Genomic DNA, 22,985 nt, shown 5'->3' on the forward strand with positions numbered 1-22,985 from the left:
AATATGCGGAATTTTTTTTTCATGCTAATATGAGAAAAAGCCCGAAAAACTTTTTTTTTTTACTTTTTTTTTATTTTTTGTACATTATTTTGATCTTTTTTTTTACACCATTTGTGTCCCTCTGAAGGACTTACACCATACCTGATCCCTATGATAAGGCATTGCAGGACTTCCCTCCTGCAATGCCTTATCACTTATTACAGCGATCATAGGCAATGGCAATACCATTACAAGATACCAGCGTCCTATTACCATGGCAACCAGCGGGGCTCTCTGCGATTATACCGCGAGAGCCCAAAGATGTCACAGAGGGAGCGGGAGGCCAGCTATCAGTGACAGCTGACTCCCGCTGCCAAATAGCACAAGATTGCTTATGATCTTGCGCTATCCATATGACGTAAGGGTACGTCCAGTTGCAGGAAGTACCCGCTGCCATAATGTACCCTTACGTCATATGGAGGGAAGGGGTTAAAGGGGTTGTTCCACCTCTTAAAATGACTTCACAACCACTATGTCCTTCCTGCTTGCTGCTGAAAGGCCATGTGACAAGCAGCCAATCACAGGCTGTAGAAGTTCACTGCTGTGGACAGTGATTGGCTACTGCAGTCACATGTCCTGGTTAGCAGCAAGCAGGAAGGACAGAGGGGTTGTGAAGCAATTTTAAGAGATGGCACAACCCCTTTAATGCAGATACACTTGGAATTTCTGCGTGCGGCTTTCGTTTATTGACAAGAACTATTTCCAAGTTGGATTTTGCCATGTGAGCATACCCCCAGGTCTATTTCAAGCAGTATACCCCTAATGTACATAACAAGGTTTTGTGTAACTTTTATGAAATTAGAGTTATGTCTGAGATAGTGGGATCCATGAGACAGATGGATAGAAGAAGCAAAGATGTGCATAAAACACTTATTCAGACTGAAAACCAATATGATGAATCACTTTCGGTATTAAATCTAACTTCTTTTCTACAAATCTAATAACAGCAGCGGGTGTTAAACAACAGAAATGTCTCAGAGGGAGCGGATCGTGTGTCACACCAGATATGACAACAAACCCATTGATTCACAGGATATCTTGTGACCTTTGGCAACCAGACCGTGACCAGATCTGGAGGCTGTTGATGGTACTGAAATGCCCCTCGGAGCTAGAGTGTGCAATACAAAACCTCCTTCTAAACTCCTACAGTACAACCCATACAAACGGGTGCAGTTTAACCCCTTAGTGAGCAAGCTTTTTTCTGTTTTTCCATTTTATTTATTTTTCCACCCCCTTTTTAAAAAATCGTAACGCCTTTATTTATCCATATACGTTGCTGTATGAGGTCTTGTTTTTTGCAGGAAGAGTTGTATTTTTCAATGGTGCTGGTTATTGTACCATATAATGTACCGGAAAACGTATAAAAAATTGTAAGTGGAGTGAAATGGAGAAAAAATGAAATTCCGCCATCTTGGGGGGGGGGGGGGTTGGTTTGTACAAACTGCAACAAAACAGTTGTAACAAAACTTACTTGAATAAAAATAACTTTTTTCTATGGGTCATAATGATTACTGCGATACAAAAAATATCGTTTTTATTTTTTGCTGCTTTGTATTTTTTTCAAAGATATTTAATTTTTTTTAAATTATTTTCTGCAGCCATCTTCTGAGCACAATAACTTTTTTTATATTTTCGTCGACATAGTTATGTGAGGGCTCATTCTTTGTGGGACGTCCTGTAGTTTGTGATGGTATTTTGGAATACATACGACTTTTTCATCGCTTTTAATTGCATTTTTTCTTGGAGACAGGGTGACCAAAAAAGCGTATTTCTGGCATTTTTAATTTTTTGGATGATGACAAAGTTCACAGTGCGGGGTAAATAATGCATTACTTTAAAAGATCAGACTTTTCTGGATGCAGCGATACCAAATATGTATTTTTGTTTTATGATTTTGATTCTTTTTTTACAAATACGGCAAAAGGGAATTTTGTTTTTTACGGTTATTCCTTTTTTTTAAAATAATTTGTGAGGGCTCACACCCACTTGCGTTTTTTTAACGGTGCGATATCGCTGCACTTTTTTCACGCGATTGTCAATGCGACTTTCTAATGATAAAAACGCATCACAAGTTTGTGCTTTGCTATTTTTGTGTGATGCGTTTTTAACATTAGAAAGTCCAATTGACAATCGCATGAAAAAAACATGCAAGAAAAACGCAAGTGTGCAGGAGCCCTGAAACTTTATTGTTCTAAGGGTACATTCAGACGACCGTATATCGGCTGGGTTTTCACGCCCAGCCGATATACGGCGTCTCTCTCTGCAGGGGGAGGAGGCTGGAAGAGGCGGGAGCAGTGCACTGAGCTCCCGCCCCCTCTCTGCCTCATCTCCACCCCCTGCACTATTTTCAAAGAGGAGAGGTGGGACAGTGGCGGAGCTAATTCTCGGAACTTAGCCCCGCCCCGGTTCCGCCTCCTCCCATTGCAAATAGTGCAGAGGGGCAGAGAGGGGGCGGGAGCTCAGGGCACTGCTCCAGGCTCTTGCAGCCTCCTCACCCTGCAGAGAGAGACACCGTATATCGGCCGGCGTGAAAACCCAGCCGATATACGATTGTCTGAATGCACCCTTATTCTTACCTTTTTTCTAACTCCTCACAGGGAAAAACAACTTGTGATAATTTGATTGTTCCTGCAGTATGATGTAATGCCATGGCATTACGGACATGACACCTGCACGGCTCCCTGCGATCCTCTTGCAGGGGGCCATATGTACCACCAAACATCAGAAATGACAGCAGCATTTAAAGGGTTTAACAGTTCCCATCGGAGCTGTTGCCGCCGGGTGACAGCTGTAATAACCAGCAAGCACCCGCGTTGTATGAAGAGAGATCGCGGATACAGGCTGTCAAAAGGCGTATCGACGGTCACTAAGGGTAGGGTCATAACTATAGGGGATGTGGTTGCACCCGGGCCCAGGACCCTTAGGGGGCCCATAAGGTCTCTCATCTCCATATAGTAAACCTAGTAGTATGAATAAAGCATTATAGTTGGGGGCCCTGTTACAGATTTTGCATTGGGACCCAGAAGCTTCAAGTTACGTCTCTGACTTAGTGGTTAAGGTGCAAGAATGTTCAGTAGTACAAGGCGGTTCTTGCTGTGATATAATGATGTGTAGCACCACTATTACACATTATTGGATTACAGTATAACAAACAGTCGTTAAGTATACAACAGTTACATTCATGCCTTATTCTATTAGGAAGCAAACAACATACATTTAGACAAATATATACATTCAAGTACAAGCATGTATTGATTCTACCATCCGACTTATTTTGCAAAAAAATATTTTTTATTCTTAGGCCGCCTGCAGATGAGCGGGTCGGATCCGGCGGCGGAAATTCTCGCCGCGGGACCCGACCCGAGCGCCTGCAGAGACGAGCACGTACTCACCTGTGCCCGGCGGCTCCGGCTCTTTCATGTGCCGGCTGACGGGCAGCCGGCGCATGCGCAGACTGGAGCCGGCGGCTGGGTGAGTGACGTTTCTGTGCGAGGCTCTGCGAGCCCCGCACAAAAATAGGACATGCCGCGGTTTGTTTGTCACGTGAGATTTCGCGCGGCCAAACCGCGGCCATCTGCATAGGAGTGCGTATTGTAATGCACTCCTATGCAGGCTTTCAGTGCCGGAAATACCGCGGGAAATCCCACCGCGGGATTTCCGCCCGTGTGCAGGCGGCCTTACATCAATACAATTCTTCACTAGTTAAAGTATAAATATTAAACTGAATGGACACTTTATTAGAGATACCCATCAAGCAGCAAGCTGGATGTCCTTTGGCCTTCAGATCTACAGCAGTTCATTGTGGTTTCCATGCACAGATGTCAGAGCTCCCAGGAAGTACCAAGAAATCATCTCCTTCACCAGTACTTCACCTCCACTAGACTGAAGTGTTGGCACCCACTGATTCTGCTTGCACCACATTCTGACTGACTATGTGGACCCTTGACCGAAAAATATAATAAAATATAACTTTTATTAAAGAAATAACTAAAAGGAAGAACAAACACACATAAATCTAGATCCAGGAAAACCCGTGGAACCGATAAAAATGTATTGATACCACTGTCCATAAACAGTAATGGACCGATCAGTCTGAGTATCGTTATGACTCAGCCATTTAGTGTATTCGGTCTCTTTGCAGAATCTGACAGGATTATCAGAATCTATTGCATACACGTCAACCTAATCAGAGGATGAAAAAGTGACATAAGTCCGACAATTGGATGTTACAGGACGTGACCTAGACTCCAGTGATCAGGTTCAGTGATGTATACGTCGTTCACATCAAGAAAATAGTCTATGCCGGACCACTAACAATTATAAGCGTAACCCAACGCGTTTCTCCCACAACGTGGGTTCATCAGGGGTTTCAATGCGCAAAAGATGGTAGTTTACTGGTTTAATGACACCCAGTCAGAAATCGGATAGTGGTACAAAAATAAAAAATTGATGAAGCCTCAAAATGTCCAGTACTCAAATAAATACTGGATATAGAGGGATCAGTCAGAGTAGAACTGTCATTTCTATTGGTGACAATTATATTACTAAATAGATCATTGTCGCCATATAAGATAAATGAACTGACAGGACTACGGAAACCCTACTACTACAATGGTAGAAATAAGAGTAGGGTACAGGTAAGAAAAATTTCTACCCTTTAGGCGAGAAAAAATTATACTTTCTCAGGGATAATAGTCCCGAGTACAGAAAGATAGAAGAATTTTAGCCGTTAAGTCAAAGAGTATCCCGAGGGCAAAATTTTTGCAATCGGGTCCCTGGATACTCAAATGGCATATTCACAGCAGCCCAGACTAGCCGCCTTTTGGATAGCCATCTGATAGATTTTAGCTCTAGACCTACAAGGAAAATTCCTAAGACCTATAATAGTCCCTCAATAGAGTGGTAAGAGAATCCTAAGACCTATATTAGTCCCTCAATAAGGTGGTCACTAAGTCAGAGCCTTAATAAGCAAAAAACTGAAATCAAACAAATAAACAAAACGGCGGCATGTCAGCCCTAGTGGCATGTCTTTCCAAACTGTCCACATAGTCAGTTCTTTTGGAGTAGTTGGACTTCACTGCCTCTGTTAAATCACCACATTCTGACCCCCCATCAGTATGCTATCTCCCTCCATACAGTGCGGGCATCAGCTGTTTATTACAGCTGACACCCACAGGCAATAGCTGCGATCGGCCGTACGGCTGATCGCGACTATTAACCCTTTAAATGCCGCTGTCAAATCTTTTGAATGATTATCTTTGCATGTAAATAGGCCTTATGTCTCTACACCTGCTTTGAGTAACCTGTGCCATCCACATGAGCCAAGCTGGCCAGTTCAGCCATCTTTGTTTGTCCAGGACCGGAGGGTCGCTTTAAGTAGTGTAGTATCTCTTTGAAGTACCATTCACCACTAAGGCCTTTGGCTTCACTGATGCCATGTTTTAGTTGCTATGAACAAACTGGCTTATTACCTGTAAAATATAGAGTTTACGTTGCTGAGCATCATTCAAATTATTGCTGGTTTAACGCTCGCTTCTCTCAATGCTAAATTTATACTTTTTAACACATGTTTTCAATATATGATTGTATGCAACTTCCTGTTACTCCCCAACCTTTTCTGGCTCGCCAGCCACTTCCATATACAGCATGATATGTGGTGTTGAGCTACACTAGGTATTAAAAAAGAAAAAGTCCATCAATCATATACTGTTAATGTTAATTGCAAGATAATTGCCCGATTTTGACCCTAGTGACAATATTAGTAGGGCATTTAGAATTGCCATTAGCTGGGAAGCCACACAGAAAGCAGGCAAAGATTGTTATATAGTAAGATATAAAGAGCATAACAGGTGATATATTCTATAAAAAAGCAGGGAGGGCCTATAAGTAGAGGGAATACATAGGGGGCACCAAATAACAAGTTCTGTGTACCCCTCCTGCCCCTGCTCAGTTCGGGATTACCCACGTAACAGTAAATATTGTATTGACTAACATATCATAGTCACCCTATTTGAACATCGCCCGCATACTTATCCGACAGTCACAAGTGCCTGCTTGGATTTTTCCATAAAAATTGATACAAAAGCTAAAAAAATAACAGAGCTTCATATGTATTGTTAAATGGCAGCCCTACCAAATCTATCACCTTTATAACAGACTTCATCCCCTAGAAATTCAACTAGATACTATAATAAATATCATTATTGTGAAACCCAGCTCAATATTGTGAAACTTGTGATGCATGTCATCCAACTTTAACAGCAGGTATTACTGTGATTACTAGTGGAAGAAGAGAAGGCAGCAAGCTGTCTGGAAGGGACACATAAACTCAGTACAGCTGCCATGATTTTTTGCCTTTTAGTTTTGTGCCTTTTTCTTGATCTTAAGAAACAGTAAAAGTTCTTAGAACTGAGAATCATTTGTGTGACTATAAAGTTTGTTACGAAGCGATGTATCTATAGGCGTCCGTCATATCGATCCTCTACTGCAATGCAATGTAGCAGGAAGGCTGTTGTTTTACAATGATTTTCTTGCTTTAATTCCCTCAATGATATTGACTTTTTATGTTGAATATCACACAAAATTCAAAGACTCGTCATCTGTTCCCTAATGAATTGTGTTTCTTTTCTTCAATACACTTTTCACTTGTCTCTGTAAATTCTTCTATAAAACTGTTTCTAAGGTTCCGTTCTATCCTCCATGACTGTAATGTCTGTTCAGTAGTCTCGCAGATCAAGTACATATGATATATATATAGATATAGATAGATAGATATATCCATATCTATATATATATATGTATGTTCTTGATATGCACGACTACTGAACAGACATTACAGTCATGGAGGATAGAACGGAACCTTAGAAACAGTTTATATATGTATTGATGTGTATAAAATATATATATATATATATACACACACACACATGTATATATATAATGAACTCCTGTGCATTCCCCCGTAATCCTTGGGATGTCCGCCAACCAGGAGGTACATCTAACACATTCTCATGGCAGAGGGAGGGAGAAGGGATGGATGGAGTCCCAGAAACCTTTTAGCATTGTTGGAAAGGAATCTTTATGTTGTAAATAGACAGTGAGAGGCTCTGAAGAGCAGCGGTTATCATGAGTCAACATTCCACTTGGCTGTAGTATCAGAACAAGCTCTGTTTTGGTATGAATGTCTTTCAAGGGCACAAAGAGAGGAAACCATTGAGTAACGTAGCCGAGAACAATCAATTCTATCTGTCTTATATGAAATGGATTTTAATTTAACCTATCTTAAATCACAGAGCTGCGCCGATAGTAGAGGACGGCTGAACCCCCAACGGTCACGTTTAAGTTAGAAAAACCCTCCTGAAAATGTCACTTTTTTAAATTGTAGATTTTGAATTTATATCTCATGGAAATGTTTGTGACATAGAACTCAGTTGCCTTAAGTGCATTTTTAACCTCTTAGTGACATAACTAATTTTAGCCTTAAAAGGAACCTGTCACATCCGCACAGCACTATAAACTGTTATTTTTTACTCACCCACTCCCATGATCCAGCGGTGTTTCCCTCTGAAGTCAGAGTACCCTGAATATTGGATTATTTTTGAGTCCTGTGCCCACTCTCCGATAGTCTTGTATAGAATTTGTAAAGAGTCAGATTTTCATGGCACGCTGACTGCAGAGGGAGGCACCGCCGGATCGTGGGAGCGGGTGAGTATAAGAAAATAAAACAGTTTATGGTGCTATGGGGACGTGACGGGTTCTTTTTAAGAGCTTGTAAATCGTATCCCCTTTTGGGTTCAGTGGATTTAGTTTATAAAGCAGCCAATTACAGGTACATATAATGTATTAATTCATTTTTTTTTCTGCTGGGGCAATTGGAAAAGCTATTTCACCATTTTGTTATTTTGCTTTATGGCGTTCATGGTGTTGTATAGGTATTATATTACCTTTATTCTACAAGTCTTTCTGATTATGACAACACCAAATTTAGAGAGGTTTTATTGTGTTTTACCACTTTTGCGCAATATAAAAACTATTTTTTTTTCATAAAAATACTTTTCGTGTGCCACCACATTCCAGAACTAAGGCATTTTTATTCTTTAGTCGGCAGAGCTGTATTATCTCTGCTTTTTGCAGAAAAACTTCTAGTTTTTATTGGTACCATTTTCAGGTATATATGATTTTTTAAATAGTTTTTATTCCTTTCTAGGGAAAGAGAGATAATTGGAAAACAGTCTTTTTTTATTTATCCACCTATTTGTTTATTTATTTAATTAATTAATGGAATTTTCCACACAATAATAATTAAATAACATAATATTTTATAATATGGGTTAGTATAGAAATGGCAATACCAAGTATGCGTAGGGGTTTTTTTTTTGTTATTTTCATTTTTTCAATAATTCAAGCCATGTGTAAGGGCAAAAAAAGTTTTTTTTCTGTAAAAACGTTTAGATGTCATGGTCAGTAATGACTGCAGCAACTGCAGGGTTAAATAGTGTAGAGGAGTGATTAGATGAGCAAGTCCTCAACATTTCACTTTTCTTCTGGGATAACCCCATATGTGATAATCAGAGAGCAAATATGCTTTCTGATTGAAGGGGGAGTGATAACGGGAACAAAAAGTCATGTTTCCCCCTCCCTGGGACAGGGAGAGACAGGAGAACCACAGATCATCTCTGTTATCACTGGGCTCCCCTCCCTCTCCCTCTCTTCTTTGCATACACGCTAAAAAATTGGTCTAAATTCAGTATCCTGACTAGGGAAATAATTTTCTTAGATGAGAAATTACAGTGATGCTCTTGAGTGAAAGGAAGAAAGATAACACTGGGGGAAAGAGATAATACTGGGCAAGAGATGATACTGGGGGGGTAATACTCTGGGGAAAGGAGAACTAATTCTGTAGGGAGACAAATGACACTAGGGGAAGAGACAATAATGATAACAGAGGTGGGCAAGAGATGATTTTGTGGTAAATGAATCAGAGGGAAAGTGAGCTGAGGAATAGAAATGATAGCAGAGTGGGGCAGATACCAGAAAAGATCTTTGAACAGATTATTAAACAGCATGTATGCAAGTACTTGGATGAGGACAGAATAACTAACCAGAGCCAGCATGGGTTTGTAACAAACAAGTCATGCCAGACAAATCTAATTTCCTTCGATGACAGAATCACTGACTGGGTTGATCAGGGGAATGCGGTAGATATAGTATATCTTGACTTTAGTAAAACATTTGACAAAGTATTTCATAACATCCTTATTGAAAAGAATGACCAAATATGGGATAGACACAAAGCTAGGAGGGATATCTAACACTAAGGAAGAGAGAGAAAGTGTGTATTTAAGAAGCTCTAGAAAAGCTTGAACAGTGGGCGGCGACTAACAGAATGGTATTTAACAAGGAGAAATGCAAAGTCCTACGTCTGAGTAAGAAAAATGAAAAAAAAAACATATACAGAATGGGAGGAATTTTTCTAAGCATCAGCAAATTTGAAAAAGGCTTGGGTATACTAATAGATAACAGACTGAATATGAGTCTACAGTATGATGCAGCAGTAAAGAGGCAAACACAATTCTGGGATGTATTAAGAGAAGCATAGAGTCTGAATCGTGTGAGGTAATTATCCCCCTCTACTCTTCCTTGGTCAGACCTCATCTGAAATACTGTGTCCAGTTCTGGGCACCTCAATTTTCAAAGAGACATAGATAAACTGAAGCACTTCAGAGAAGAGTTACCAGGATGGTGAGTGGTCTGCAAATCATGTCCTATGAGGAATGGTTAAAGGATCTGGGAATGTTTAGCTTATAAAAAAAGAAGGCTGAGAGGAGACGTGATCAAACGACCCTACCATTCTATAATATCATCTTTGAGGAGAAATGATACTAAACTGAGATGGCAGAGGTGATATTGTGGGGAGAGAATACTGGAGGGATGGTGAGAGATGTTATTGGAGAGAGTGATAATACCTATGGTGTGTTATATAGGTGTGCATATAAAAGGAAAATAGGAAAACTAATTGCAAAGTTCATTTTCAATATCCCAAGTGCCTTTCAGTGGCAGTTTTATTAACAGCTGAACATTTAACATGTAATTATAAAATTAGTTTTCTCATCCCATGTTCCTAACCTTATACTTATTTACCTTCAACTTCATTAGCACTACTGCGCCAAAAAGCCTCCAACTTCACCAAATCTCTTTGTTGTGTAATATTATTTTCTTCTGCGTTGATTGCTTTCTAAAGGTTAAAATCATTAAAATATTGAAATGTTACCATAAATGTTACCACCTGAAGGGTAACTAATAACACATTGCAAAGAAGAGGGCCCAAAACGGATCCCTCTGGTAACCAAAACTAGTCCATGTCCTTAAAATCTAGTCCAATCTAAGACAACACATATGCGGTAACTGCGCACATTTTGGAGCAGCGAAAATACCGAAAATACCTCCTTATGTCAATGAGTCACTTACAGCAAAGATACAACATTGATGATAAATTGCACTAGAAAGTTCAAATTGCCTGGAAAACGAAGCCAACAGCACTTATGATTCACCACTGGGTTCTCTGCTCAGGCAGGTTTATATCGCTCTTTAGAGCGTCGCCTGGCAGCGTATACATTTAATAAGATCTGTAGGTTCAGCATTTGACAAAAACATTGCTGACAAAATTAGCATGATAAACACTTTAGCGTCACTTGGGAAATGGATGTATAAATGTGTCTCATCCATTACAATTTTGACAGGTAAAGTCTAAGACAACAAGTAACGTTTTAGGGGAAAAAAAGAACATACAATATATTAACCCATAATACGCCTTTTTACTGACCTCACTAATGGGCTTTAAACCTGCACATAGATCTTTTTTAGGTGATGGCTTGTCTGACTGCTGACAGCCAGGATACTGCTCTAACAATCCTGGCAAGTTAACCCCTTGCATGCCACAATTAATAACAACTGCAGCATCAAAGCAGATGACAGGGTAAGGTGGCTCCTTCTTTTATCCATTAGCACCCTGCAAAGCGATCGCAAAGTACCAATGGGTTTCCATGGCAGCTGGAAACCTGGTAAAGGCCCCCATGTCTGCCATGTAACTCCGCCTATTAGGCCCCACCTCCTTCAGAGTCTATTGGGCTTCTGTCATAGACTTAGTAGAATGCACTACAGAAGTAATGCAGTGTACTATTCTAGCGATTGAACAATAACATCTTCAAGTCCCCTTAAGGGACTAAAAAATAATGTAAAAAAATTTAATAAAGTTTTTAAGTTAAAGAAAAAAAATCCACTTTTAAATAAAAATGTGTTTCCCCCCCCCCCCAAAAAAACATTTTAAATGGATAAAATACCTAAGAAAAATCTAAACAGCAATGCATAATTGGTATTACTACATTCATAACCACACAGACAATGAAATATTTTGTTATTTATCTGCATGGTAAAGGCCGTACAAAATAGTTTTAAAAAGTAGACATCACCTGTATCTCAAACTGGTACCAATAACAACTACAACTCTTCCCACAAAAAACAAGATCTCACAGATGTTATGGGTCTTAGAATGCGGTGATGCAGATTCAATTGTTTTTCTTTAAAAATGTGTTGTGCAAAAGTAGTAAAAGAAATCTACATAAATTTGGTGTTGCAGTAATCGTGGTGAACACTGAGAGGGATTAGGCAAAGAAACACAGGTAATGAAGATTGTGCCAGAACTAGAGATGAGCGAGCACCAAAATGCTCGGGTGCTCGTTACTCGGGACGAACTTTTCGCGATGCTCGAGGGTTCGTTTCGAGTAACGAACCCCATTGAAGTCAATGGGCGACCCGAGCATTTTTGTATTTCGCCGATGCTCGCTAAGGTTTCCTTGTGTGAAAATCTGGGCAATTCAAGAAAGTGATGGGAACGACACAGCAACGGATAGGGCAGGCGAGGGGCTACATGTTGGGCTGCATCTCAAGTTCACAGGTCCCACTTTTAAGCCACAATAGCGGCAAGAGTGGGCCCCCCCCCCCTCCCAAAAACTTTTACTTCTGAAAAGCCCTCATTAGCATGGCATACCTTTGCTAAGCACCACACTACCTCCAACAAAGCACAATCACTGCCTGCATGACACTCCACTGCCACTTCTCCTGGGTTACATGCTGCCCAACCGCCCCCCCTCCCCCCCACAGCGCACACCAAAGTGTCCCTGCGCAGCCTTCAGCTGCCCTCATGCCACACCACCCTCATGTCTATTTAGAAGTGCGTCTGCCATGAGGAGGAACCGCAGGCACACACTGCAGAGGGTTGGCACGGCTAGGCAGCGACCCTCTTTAAAAGGGGCGGGGCGATAGCCCACAATGCTGTACAGAAGCAATGAGAAATAGAATCCTGTGCCACCGCCATCAGGAGCTGCACACGTGGGCATAGCAATGGGGAACCTATGTGCCACACACTATTCATTCTGTCAAGGTGTCTCTGCATGCCCCAGTCAGACCGGGCTTTTTAATTCATAGACACAGGCATGTCCAACTCCCTATTGTGAAGTCCCTGTCGACCTACAGCATGGGTGGCTCCCTGGAACCCACCGGCGATACACAAAAATATCCCATTGCATTGCCCAACACAGCTGAGGTAGTAATGTCGTGCTTAATGTAGGTGGGCTTCGGCCCACACTGCATGCCCCAGTCAGACTGGGGTTCTTTACAAGTGAACACATGTAGGTTAAACTCCGTGTGCACCTACAGCATGGGTGGCTCCCTGGAACCCACCGGCGATACACAAAAATATCCCATTGCATTGCCCAACACAGCTGAGGTAGTAATGTCGTGCTTAATGCAGGTGGGCTTCGGCCCACACTGCATGCCCCAGTCTGACTGGGGTTCTTTACAAGTGGAAACAGATGCATTTATAATTCCCTGTGGACCCACAGCATGGGTGGGTGCCAGGAAGCCACCGGTGGTACATAGAAATATCCCATTGCATTGCCCAACACAGCTGAGGTAGTAATGTCATGCTTAATGCAGGTGGGCTCCGGCCAACACTGCATGCCCCAGTCAGACTGGTAATATGTACCTTAACAGTAACCGCGTTGGTGGTAATGTGGTGGTGACTGCGGACCTAGTAGCGCGGTTTTATTTTGTTGGTTTTCGGAATGTGGCCAGGATTAAGTGGGCCGTGACGGGGGATGTTTTGGAGGCACTACGTGTCCTCTCCACGTGTCCGTGGTTATATGCACCTTAACAGTAACAGCGTTGGTGGGAAATGGCCACGCTGCCATCATGTCTTTGGGAAGCCTCTGTTTCCACACCCCAGAGACATACCATTAGCAGCGGTATAGGCAGAGCCCAGAATTAGTAACATTTCAGCCGTAGCATTAGCGACAGGCCCCACTAACATATCACTAGCAGCATTATAGGGGGAGCACAGTCTTAGTTCCATTTCAGTAATAGTAGCAGCCTACACAGGCCCCAGTAACAATTCCAAAGCAGCAGTATAGTGGGAGCACAGTCTTCGTTCCATTTCAGTAATAGTAGCAGCCTACACAGGCGCCAGGAACAATTCCGAAGCAGCAGTATAGGAGGAGCATAGTCTTAGTTCCATTTAAGTCATTGTAGCAGCCTACACAGGCCCCAGGAACAATTCCGAAGCAGCAGTATAGGAGGAGCATAGTCTTAGTTCCATTTAAGTCATTGTAGCAGCCTACACAGGCCCCAGGAACAATTCCGAAGCAGCAGTATAGTGGGAGCGCAGTCTTAGTTCCATTTCAGTAGCTGCAGTATAGCCAAGGCCCAAGTTACATTTATGTAGCTAAAGTGTAGGCCAACCACACACACACTTCTGTACCATGAGTGCAGGCGAAGAACATACAAATTGCTATGATTACACTGTAGGTGAGGGCCCCAAAACATTGGTGTACCAACAGTACTAATGTACCTCAGTAAAAATTGGCCATGCCCAACCAAGATGGCAGGTGAAACCCATTAATCGCTTTGGTTAATGTGGCTTAAGTGGTAACTAGGCCTGGAGGCAGCCCAGTTTAACTAAAAATTGGTTCAAGTTAAAGTTTCAACGCTTTTAAGAGCATTGAAACATATAAAAATTGTTTAGAAAAATTAGATGAGTGAGCCTTGTGGCCCTAAGAAAAATTGCCCGTTCAGCGTGATTACGTGAGGTTTCAGGAGGAGGAGCAGGAGGAGGAGGAGGAATATTAGACACAGATTGATGAAGCAGAAATGTCCCCGTTTTGGATGGTGAGAGAGAACGTAGCTTCCATCCGCGGGTGCAGCCTACGTATTGCTTACGTATCGCTGCTGTCCGCTGGTGGAGAAGAGAAGTCTGGGGAAATCCAGGCTTTGTTCATCTTGATGAGTGTTAGCCTGTCGGCACTGTCGGTTGACAGGCGGGTACGCTTATCTGTGATGATTCCCCCAGCCGCACTAAACACCCTTTCCGACAAGACGCTAGCCGCAGGACAAGCAAGCACCTCCAGGGCATACAGCGCTAGTTCAGGCCACGTGTCCAGCTTCGACACCCAGTAGTTGTAGGTGGCAGAGGCGTCACGGAGGACGGTCGTGCGATCGGCTACGTACTCCCTCACCATCCTTTTACAGTGCTCCCGCCGACTCAGCCTTGACTGGGGAGCGGTGACACAGTCTTGCTGGGGAGCCATAAAGCTGTCCAGGCCCTTAAAGACTGTTGCACTGCCTGGGCTGTACATGCTGCTCGATCTCCGCACCTCCCCTGCTACCTGGCCCTCGGAACTGCGCCTTCTGCCACTAGCGCTGTCGGATGGGAATTTTACCATCAGCTTGTCCGCCAGGGTCCTGTGGTATAGCAACACTCTCGAACCCCTTTCCTCTTCGGGAATGAGAGTGGGAAGGTTCTCCTTATAGCGTGGGTCGAGCAGTGTGTACACCCAGTAATCCGTAGTGGCCAGAATGCGTGTAACGCGAGGGTCACGAGAAAGGCATCCTAACATGAAGTCAGCCATGTGTGCCAGGGTACCTGTACGCCACACATGGCTGTCCGCACTAGGAAGATCACTTTCAGGATCCTCCTCCTCCTCCTCCTCCTCAGGCCATACACGCTGAAATGATGACAGGCAAGCAGCATGGGTACTGTCAGCAGTGGGCCAAGCTGTCTCTTCCCCCTCCTCCTCATCCTCCTCATGCTCCTCCTCCTCCTCCTGAACGCGCTGAGATATAGACAGGAGGGTGCTCTGACTATCCAGCGACATACTGTCTTCCCCCGGCTCTGTTTCCGAGCGCAAAGCGGCTGCCTTTATGGTTTGCAGGGAACTTCCCAAGATGCATAGCAGAGGAATGGTGACGCTAATGATTGCAGCATCGCCGCTCACCACCTGGGTAGACTGCTCAAAGTTTCCAAGGACCTGGCAGATGTCTGCCAACCAGGCCCACTCTTCTGAAAAGAATTGAGGAGGCTGATTCCCACTGCGCCGCCCATGTTGGAGTTGGTATTCCACTATAGCTCTACGCTGCTCATAGAGCCTGGCCAACATGTGGAGCGTAGAGTTCCACCGTGTGGGCACGTCGCACAGCAGTCGGTGCACTGGCAGATTAAACCGATGTTGCAGGGTGCGCAGGGTGGCAGCGTCCGTGTGGAACTTGCGGAAATGTGCGCAGAACCGGCGCACCTTTACGAGCAGGTCTGACAAGCGTGGGTAGCTTTTCAGAAAGCGCTGAACCACCAAATTGAAGACGTGGGCCAGGCATGGCACGTGCGTGAGGCTGCCGAGCTGCAGAGCCGCCACCAGGTTACGGCCGTTGTCACACATGACCATGCCCCGTTGGAGGCTCAGCGGCGCAAGCCAACGGTCGGTCTGCTCTGTCAGACCCTGCAGCAGTTCGCGGGCCGTGTGCCTCCTATCTCCTAAGCTGAGTAGTTTCAGCACGGCCTGCTGACGCTTGCCCACCGCTGTGCTGCCACGCCGCGCGACACCGACTGCTGGCGACGTCCTGCTGCTGCTGACACATCTAGATTGCGAGACAGAGGTTGAGGAGGAGGAGGAGGGTGCTTTAGTGGAGGAAGCATACACCGCCGAACATACCACCACCGAGCTGGGGCCAGCAATTCTGGGGGTGGGTAGGACGTGAGCGGTCCCAGGCTCTGACTCTGTCCCAGCCTCCACTAAATTCACCCAATGTGCCGTCAGGGAGATGTAGTGGCCCTGCCCGCCTGTGCTTGTCCACGTGTCCGTAGTTAAGTGGAGCTTGCCACTAACCGCATTGGTGAGGGCGCGTACAATGTTGCGGGAGACGTGGTCGTGCAGGGCTGCGACGGCACATCGGGAAAAGTAGTGGCGACTGTGAACTGAGTAGCGCGGGGCCGCCGCCGCCATCATAGCTTTGAAAGCCTCCGTTTCCACAACCCTATACGGCAGCATCTCAAGGCTGATAAATTTGGCTATGTGGACGGTTAACGATTGAGCGTGCGGGTGCGTGGCGGCGTACTTGCGCTTGCGCTCCAACACTTGCGCTAGCGACGGCTGGACTGTGCGGTGCGAGACATTGGTGGATGGGGCCGAGGACAGCGGAGGTGAGGGTGTGGGTGCAGGCCAGGAGACGGTAGTGCCTGTGTCCTGAGAGGGGGGTTGGATCTCAGTGGCAGGTTGGGGCACAGGGGGAGAGGCAGCGGTGCGAACCGGAGGCGGTGAACGGCCTTCGTCCCACCTTGTGGGGTGCTTGGCCATCATATGTCTGCGCATGCTGGTGGTGGTGAGGCTGTTGGTGGTGGCTCCCCGGCTGATCTTGCACACCACTGTTCGTCGGTCGTCAGGCGTCTCTGTGAAAAACTGCCAGACCTTAGAGCACCTCGGCCTCTGCAGGGTGGCATGGCGCGAGGGTGCGCTTCGGGAAACAGTTGGTGGATTATTCGGTCTGGCCCTGCCTCCACCCCTGGCCACCGCACTGCCTCTTGCAACCTGCCCTGCTGCTGCCCTTGCCTGCCCCTCTGAAGACCTGTCCTGAGTAGGCATTGCACACCACCTCAGTCACCTCATCGTCCTGCTGCTCTTCCCCCGAATCCTCTGTGCGCTCCTCCCTCGGACTTACTGCCCTTACTACTACCTCACTGCAAGACAACTGTGTCTCATCGTCATCGTCCTCCTCACCCACTGAAAGGTCTTGAGACAGTTGCCGGAAGTCCCCAGCCTCATCCCCCGGACCCCGGGAACTTTCCAATGGTTGTGCATCAGTGACGATAAACTCCTCTGGTGGGAGAGGAACCACTGCTGCCCAATCTGAGCAGGGGCCCGAGAACAGTTCCTGGGAGTCTTCCCGCTCCTGAGCATGTGTCATTGTAGTGGAGTGAGGAGGCTGGGAGGAAGGAGGAGCAGCAGACAGAGGATTCGGATTTGCAGCACTGGACGGCGCAGAACTCTGGGTGGATGATAGCTTGCTCGAAGCACTTTCTGCCATCCACGACAGGACCTGCTCACACTGCTCATTTTCTAATAAAGGTCTCCCGCGTGGACCCATTAATTGGGCGATGAATGTGGGGACGCCAGAAACGTGCCTCTCTCCTAATCGCGCAGCAGTCGGCTGCGACACACCTGGATCAGGAGCTCGGCCTGTGCCCACACCCTCACTTGGGCCTACGCGTCCTCAGCCGCGTCCATGTCCTCTAGGCCTACCCCTACCCCTCAGCATGCTGTATTATCAGTGATTTCCAAGCCAGGAAAGAAATTGGCGCAAACCTGCAGCCAAAATAGAATTTTTTCCCTTGTTTTTCAAAGGACAAGCCCCACTGCGTGTATTCAATGAATACTACTAAGTTTAATAACTGTGTTGTGGCCCTGCAAATGTGTCAGAGAACTGCAGTGATGCAAAGTTATTCGCTCCAGCAGATCAGGGATTTCCCATGCAGGAAAGAAATTGGCGCAAGCCTGCAGCCAAAATAGAATTTTTTCCCTTGTTTTTCAAAGGACAAGCCACACTGCGTGTATTCAATGAATACTACTAAGTTTAATAACTGTGTTGTGGCCCTGCAAATGTGTCACAGAACTGCAGTGATGCAAAGTTATTCGCTCCAGCAGATCAGGGATTTCCCATGCAGGAAAAAAAGTGGCGCAAGCCTGCAGCCAAAATAGAATTTTTTCCCTTGTTTTTCAAAGGACAAGCCACACTGCGTGTATTCAATGAATACTACTAAGTTTAATAACTGTGTTGTGGCCCTGCAAATGTGTCACAGAACTGCAGTGATGCAAAGTTATTGGCTACAGCAGATCAGGGATTTCCCATGCAGGAAAAAAATTGGCGCAACCCTGCAGTAAAACGTAGCTGGCTGCGTCTGATTTTTTTTAATGTTCTGCACGCAGCACACACGTACCCAGAGCCCTGAGGACTGTCAGAGGCAGGCGAAATAGAATTTTTTCCCTTGTTTTTCAAAGGACAAGCCACACTGCGTGTATTCAATGAATACTACTAAGTTTAATAACTGTGTTGTGGCCCTGCAAATGTGTCACAGAACTGCAGTGATGCAAAGTTATTCGCTCCAGCAGATCAGGGATTTCCCATGCAGGAAAGAAATTGGCGCAAGCCTGCAGCCAAAATAGAATTTTTTCCCTTGTTTTTCAAAGGACAAGCCACACTGCGTGTATTCAATGAATACTACTAAGTTTAATAACTGTGTTGTGGCCCTGCAAATGTGTCACAGAACTGCAGTGATGCAAAGTTATTGGCTACAGCAGATCAGGGATTTCCCATGCAGGAAAAAAATTGGCGCAAGCCTGCAGTAAAACGTAGCTGGCTGCGTCTGATTTTTTTTAACGTTCTGCACGCAGCACACACGTACCCAGAGCCCTGAGGACTGTCAGAGGCAGGCGAAATAGAATTTTTTCCCTTGTTTTTCAAAGGAAAAGCCACACTGCGTCTATTCAATGAATAATGTATGTCTTCTGGCCCTGCCTACACAATTCTATCCCTGTAGTATTAATGCCGGGTGCAATGGTCTGCACAGCCGGTTTTGAGAAAGAAAAAAAAATATGCAACACTGCTAACAGCAGCCTGGACAGTACTGCACACGGATAGATGTGGCCCTAGAAAGGACCGTTGGGGTTCTTGAAGCCTACACTCACTGCTAACACTCTCCCTGCCTAACCACCACTTCTGTCCCTATTGCAGGGCGCAATGCTCTGCAGATCCAATTTTGAAAAAAAAAAAAAAAAATACAGTGCTAACACAGTACTGCACACTATTAGATGTGGCCCTGAGAAGGACCGTTGGGGTTCTTGAAGCCTACACTAACTCCTAACGCTCTCCCTACAGCAGCTCCAGCACGATACCACTGTCCCTCAGCTAACTCACAAGGCATCTGAGCCGAGCCGCGGGAGGGGCCGATTTTTATACTCGGGTGACATCTGATCGCCCCAGCCACTCACAGCAGGGGGGTGGTATAGGGCTTGAACGTCACAGGGGGAAGTTGTAATGCCTTCCCTGTCTTTCAATTGGCCAGAAAAGCGCGCTAACGTCTCAGAGAGGAAACTGAAAGTAACCGGAACACCGCGTGGTACTCGTTACGAGTAACGAGCATCCCGAACACCCTAATATTCGCACGAATATCAAGCTCGGACGAGTACGTTCGCTCATCTCTAGCCAGAACATAATTCCTGATGTATTTGTGTTCGAACCATAGATCATAATTTGTACATGAATTTCAGAAAGTAAATATTAAAAAACTCAGTAGTATTTTATTACAGGAGTTTTCCCATCCTGATCCTAATGTGATAGCGTACCCTAGTGATAAGCAGTCACTTTATAAAGTAGGAATATCCTATTAATTCTATAATGTAAAATTATAACCACATAATCTTGGAAAACATTGTCTTCCATTAGACCAAATTCCATTTCTGTGTCACAAATGAGTTTGCTTCTTTGACTAAAAAAGACCCTTATTTGCAGAAGAGTCCTCCGACAATAAGCTGAATACAGGGTATCCTACTGGTGAAATTTCCAGGAATCAACAGTTAATTCTGAGGGAACCCAGCAGCCAGCAATCAGTTTTCACACGGCACTACCAGGAAAAAAGGGCATTACATAGTTCTTAAATAAATGAGTGGGCAGTCTATTTATTCTTGGTCCTTAACAGAGTGACACTTTGGAGCTAAAGCCAAAATTCCCTAATAGGGTATTTGAAACTTCTTTTCCAAACCAGGCAACTCTTCTAAGACTTTATCACTGTTTAGCTTTAAAACTAAACACTCTAAAAAAAAATTCTCTGTCCTAGGCCCAGTGTTGTTCAACATTTTTATAGATGATTTGGAGGAAGAAATTGAGGGGAAACTGATCAAATTTGCTGTTGACACAAAGCTAGGAGGGATAGCTAACACTAGGAAAGAGAGAGAGGATTCAAAAAGATCTAGAAAAGCTTGAACAGTGGGCAGCGACTAGCAGGATGGTATTTAATGAGGAGAAATGCAAAGTCCTCCATCTGGGCAAGAAAAATGAAAAAAGCCCATACATAATGGGAGGAATTGTGCTAAGTAGCAGCACATGTGAAAAAGAATTGGGCATACTAATAGATAATAGACTGAACATGAGTCAACAATGTGATGCAGCAGCCAAAAAGGCAAACACAATTCTGGGATGTATTAAGAGAAGCATAGAATCTAGATCACGTGAGGTAATTATCCTGCTCTACTCTTTCTTAGTCAGACCTCATCTGGAATACTGTGTCCAGTTCTGGGCACCCCAATTTAAAAAAACACTATTCTCATCTCCAGGAAAGACTAGACGTAATGAGATAAAAACTGAAAGGGAGACACAGATTTGATATTAGACAGTGAGGGTGATCAATGAGTGAAACAGGTTGCCACCGGAGGTGGTGAGTTCTTCCTCAATGGAAGTCTTCAGAGGCTTGACAGACATCTGTCTTGGATGATTTAGTGAATCCTGCACTTAGCAGGGGTTTGGTTCGCCATTGTCCTCAATATGCATGTGCTCTTTTGGGGAAATTATATGCATGCTACCCTACGATTATACACTGGTGTATCCAATGTCTCAATATTCTAATGATGGCCAAAGGAGATGACAAACCATGGTGATAATTCTAAACAAATCTAGGGGTATTTAATCTTTGTCTTTGAACACTAAATAGTCCTCTAAAACTAGTTTTGCAAAGAAAAGTAATGTTGTATGTATTTTATATCATTTAGCTATAAAAATAGGAAGGAACTGTGCTTATCTTAGATAATTCTGATTCAACACAAATCATTTGTCAGTTTAATGAGATAATAATTAGGTTGATCAACGAGCACGAAAATATATTAATTTGTTGTACCCCAGGCACACAGTACTATATCAGTCCAGTTTCATATGAGCGTAATACAGATTAGTGCCCTTAATCGACCGCAGGTCTACTGACCCAAACTCGCAGCATAAGGCCTCAGTCACACGGGCGTTTTTTCCCACGATTTGCGGATCGCATAACGGATGACGTGACCGGGGCCGACGATTCGCTGAAAAAGCTGCACCTAGCAGCGTTTTCAGCAAAAGGGCCCCGACCAAAGGAGGGCTGCCCGCTCTCCTCTGCCCCAGCTGTGGCACAGCTGCAGCAGAGGAGAACGATGTTCGCCCATTGAATTCAATGGTGCCAGCAATACAGCCAACTCCATTGAAAGCAATGGGCTGCCAGCAAGTGCTGGATGAATTTTCGGGGAAGGGCTTAAAATATAAGCCCTTCCCTGAAAAACATCCTGAAAATGTGTAAAAATAAAAAAGTATACTCACCTTTTTCCAGCAGCCGGAGTTCAGCAGCGTCCAGCCGGCAGTTCTCCTGAACTGCTCTGTGTAGTATTCAGCAGCCCTCACCAATCAGAGGCAGCTCTCACTCACCCATTCATGAACTCATGAATGGGTGAGTGAGTGCTGCCTCTGATTGGCTAAGCGCAGGGACCAATCAGAGGCAGCTCTCAGCTGTCATTTTTTTTATTTTTACACATTTTCAGGATGTTTTTCAGGGAAGGGCTTATATTTTAAGCCCTTCCCGAAAATTCATCCAGCGCTTGCCGGCAGCCCATTGCTTTCAATGGAGCTGGCTGTATTGCCGGCTCCATTGAATTAAATGGGCGAACATCGTTCTTCTCTGCCACAGCTATAACAGCTGTGGCAGAGGAGAACAATCTTTAAGTATATGTTCTCAATGGGGTCGGCGCTGCTGCCGCCGGCCCCATTGAGCGCATGTATAGAACACAGCGATGCGCAGAACGCAGATAGGCGCGTTCTGCGAATCGTTGTGTCCTATAATTGATCGCACATCCGCATAAAAAGCGGACATGTGACCGATCCCATTGGGATGCATTGGGTCTGTAGATCTGCAGATCGCAAGCGCGTCTGCAGATCGGACCAAAAAAGGCGTGTGACCGAGCCCTAATACTGATCTATTCCTTGTGTATGGAGCCTAAATAAGACTTCTATCGTTTTATGCCTTCTAAGAAATGTCACACTTCACAGATTCTCCAAGGCGCAAACTAAAGTTAGAATGAAAAGCCAGAGCTATATTCTTCTTAACAGCAGAGCCAAAGATGTAACAAACGTGAGATTTCTAATCCATGAACATTTCTCTACTCTTGGAACCAGAATCTTCTAAACAGACATGAGTCTGTTGTCTATAAGTCCATTGATAGAAAACAATAATGATGAATGAATGACTCTGCATATGACAAGCCAGTGCACGGGTTTAGTAAACTGACCTCATTGTTAAAATGTTACCCCAATCAAACAGAAATGTTCTAAAAGCTTTTGAGAAATCATGCTGACTGAGTTACATATCTGATACAAACAAGGCAGAATTGCAATTCTAGTTAGACATTCCCAATGATTGTAGAAAGCTTTACATGTTATACTTTTACCCTCTTTATCTTTGAGCTGTTTTCAGTTCATGGTTTGTATCCTGCTATCAACCCCAATAGTTCTCGTGTCTGTCTGCGTGATGCCTTTCCTCCATTCTTTCAGTGCTTCAT

General features: G+C 44.5%; 1 protein-coding gene across 1 annotated transcript in view; it reads left to right on the forward strand.

Moving 5' to 3' along the window:
• Nucleotides 1-22,985, forward strand: part of NRTN (neurturin) — a 185,094-nt gene that overhangs the window by 146,354 nt on the left and 15,755 nt on the right. The window lies entirely within an intron of this gene.

Source organism: Eleutherodactylus coqui, chromosome 7 (genome assembly GCF_035609145.1).
Source record: "Eleutherodactylus coqui strain aEleCoq1 chromosome 7, aEleCoq1.hap1, whole genome shotgun sequence".
NCBI classification, from domain to species: domain Eukaryota; kingdom Metazoa; phylum Chordata; class Amphibia; order Anura; family Eleutherodactylidae; genus Eleutherodactylus; species Eleutherodactylus coqui.